The following is a 3,567-nucleotide window of genomic DNA, read 5'->3' on the forward strand; positions in this document are numbered from 1 at the left end:
ACTGATCAGATCTAAACGTATCCCTGTAATGAAAACAAAAACTCATCAGCAGGTTCTCTTCCAATAAGCCACCGCTAACATCATTTGTCAACAGCAGTCCTGTACACCTGACATACTGTGGACGCTCGCGTTGCGAACGTGATCCATGTGGGATGCACGTTCACAACCCGCAGTGGCACATCTGCGCACATGCAGGTTGCGATTCAGCGCTTCTGCACATGCACGAAGCGCGATTTAGCACTTCTGCGCATGCTCAATCGCCGAAACCCAGAAGTAACCTGTTCCGGTACTTCCGGGTTTCGGCAGGTCCGTAACCCGAAAAAATGCAACCTGAAGCATCTGTAACCCAAGGTATGACTGTATAGGAAAGCTGGACTCTGATCTCTTGTGCACCTTTCCTTGGAGACTAAAAACCAAGAGAGAGAGAAATGTTTTATCGTGTGATAATATGTGTGGCAGCCTCTGAACATGGATGGGAAGCTTCAGGACATGCAGAATTCAGAGGCCAAGTTGCTCACTGGGGGAAGACAGTTTAAGCAATCCTAGTTGGACTGCACTGGCAGCCAATAGTTTCCAGGTCCAATTCAAAGTGCTGGCTTTTACCTATAAAGCCTTAAATGGCTCAGGACCGCAATACCTCAAAGATCGCCTCTCTGCATGTGAACCAACCTGGACTCCGCAATTGCCATCTGAGACCCTTTATGTCTGCTCACTCCAGAGGGTTGCAACATGAGAACAGACCTTTTCTGCAATAGCTCCCTGTTTGTGGTATGCTCTCTCCATGGTGGCTCGTCTGCCGCCTTCATTATCTTTAGGTGCCAGGCAAAAACATTCCCCGTCTCCAGGCCTTTGACTAATTACCATATTTACTTGAATCTAATGCACACCTTTTTTTGCCAAATCGCATTGCAAAAATTTAAGTTGTGCATTAGATTCGATGGCACATTTACATACGCCAAATACTTTTACATTACAAATACTTTTTTGTCAATGATCAAGGGTGATTGGGAGCTGCAGTCTTAATTACATCTCTGGAGGGCCGGAGAGTACCATCCCCTGGGGTAGCGTAAAGCATAAGCCCAGTACTGTATGTATAAAAGACTACATACACGAAAAGGTAACTGAAACAAATCACTTGTTTTATTGATGCATAATGCATCATTCAGAAACTAATGTTACAAATTCAGTGAACTTTGAAGGGAAATGTAGCAACATAGAGGAAATGGCAGGCAGCTTATTTAGAAAATGATATAATAATAATAATATTTTTTTATTTATACCCCACCCTCCCCAGCCAAGGCCAGGCTCAGAGCGGCTTACAAGCAATAATAAAAACAAGATGAATGATTACAACTTAAAAACAAAAATAAAATACAACATTAAAATAATGGAACATTAAAATATTAAAATGTAGCCTCATCGCAGGAGGAGAAGGAAAAGAAAGGGGGGGGAGAGAGGGAGGGAGGGAATCAAATTGGATTAAGAATTACATAATTGCACTTCCAAAGTAATGCAGGGTAAACTGAATAGGCATATAAGGCCATGTCTATATTATGGTCTTAAAATACAGCCAAGTTCTTTTTTCAATTCATACTGAAACTAGTTTGGGTTAAAATTAATCAAAACAATATTTTATGAGACAGGAGATATATGGCTAATATTCTATGTACTATGCTTTTCCTTATCATAACTGAAAATCTTGAAGCTCTGTTGAAGTTCCTATTTCAGCATACAGAGTTTTCCAAAAGTATTTCTAAGTTTCCTGGCATTTTGAAATGAAGTACTTCTAAAAGTCAGATTGTTGTTTATTTCCTTGACATCTGATGGGAGGGCGTTCCACGGGGCAGACGCCTCCACCGAGCAGGCCGTCTGCTTGGTTACCTGTAACCTCACTTCCCGCAGTGAGAGAACCACCAGAAGGCCCTTGGAGCTGGACTTCAGTGTCCGGGCTGAACGATGGGGGTGGAGATGCTCCTTCAGGTATACTGGGCCGAGGCCATTTAGGGTTTTAAAGTTCAGCACCAACACTTTGAATGGTGCTCAGAAACGTACTGGGAGCCAATGTACTTAAGTCTCCCTACATTGGAAGAGGTGGTAATCCTTTGTTCCTTATTCACACTGCTCACAATAAATCTAGCTTTCCATTTTTGACTCACCACACACTGATTTGGTAGACTTCCTCTTTCATCTGTTAGTCATCAGTACAAACCAGCTTCCTCTCACAAGCACTAATCCTGATCTCAAACTATCTAAATCTCAGCATTAGAATCTCAGGAGAGCTGTGGCAATTCTGCACCTAGGAATGTTTACTTGGAAGAAGTCCCACTGAGTTCAAGAGAGTGCTTTTTCAAGGAAACACGGACAGAAATATATAGTCTTTAACATTTGCTAGAAATCTAAAGTACATGTGGAGTGGTGAAATCTGCAGATAAAATGAAGTCAGGAAGCATTGGTTATACGAAATTATACGAGATTAACTGTATCATCTCATGTTCTGGAGTAATAGAAATGGAATGTAATTCATAAGTAAATGCCTCTGGAGGCAAATGACTGTACAACTAGGCATTGTGAGTGCAGGAGCAAAGGACAGTAATTCAGCAAGGCCAAAGCACCACAGGTCCGAAAGCAAGAGTCATAGTCCCTTAAAGAGAGAGAATATACAAGTGTTTATATGCTAATGCTAGAAGCCTCTGAGCCAAGATGGGTGAAACAGAGTGCGTAGTCTTAGAGGACTGCATTGATATAATAGGAATAATGCAAAACTGGAGGAATAGAGACACCAGTGGGACATTGTTATATCTGGATATAATGCTTTAGGAAGGTCAGAGAAGAATGTACTGGAGCTGGTATCATTCTGTATATTAAAGAGGTCATTGACCGAGCCCAACATGCTAGAAATCCCAAAAGGGACAGACTACTCCACAGAAACATTGTGGGTGGTGAACCTGTCCCTAAGAATAGTAAGGGGGTGTGCTACCGTCCCACTGACGAAAATGCTCAAGGAAATCTTAAGAAGAAGAATGAAATCAAGGAAGCATCCAGAAGAAGAAATGTTGGTTATGTTAGTAATGGGTTAGTAATGCGAGAACTAGTCTCACATAGACTGGCTACATATGTGTTCCAGTCACAACGAAAAGGAAAAATTTCTAGATACCCTAATATGACTCTGCCCTAGAACAGTTGCTCATGGAACTGATCAGAGGAGTGGTGACCCTAGAACCTGGCACGAGGTATAAGAAGTGCTGTTAAGCCAGTTGGAAGCAGTAGCCATAGTGCTATTAAATGAAATATACATGTACATGGCCAATTGCCAAGAAAAGCCAGCATGGTCAAATCTGAATCAAAAGAGGAAACTACCCCCCCCACACACACACACAAGCAGATGAATGTTAAAAAAGAATTTGAAAGACAAAGGCTTTTAACAGTGAGTCCGTAAGTGGCTGTGGAGGCCAATTCTGGATCCACACATCCTTCCACACTGGGGACATAGGTTTCCAAGCAGATCTTGGCGAGAGTTTACCAAGTGTGCCTTCCTCTTGGCACATTTCTCCCTTTCGTCCTGAGTTT

The sequence above is a fragment of the Podarcis melisellensis genome, assembly GCF_964234715.1.
Source record: "Podarcis melisellensis genome assembly, chromosome: 11".
NCBI classification, from domain to species: domain Eukaryota; kingdom Metazoa; phylum Chordata; class Lepidosauria; order Squamata; family Lacertidae; genus Podarcis; species Podarcis melisellensis.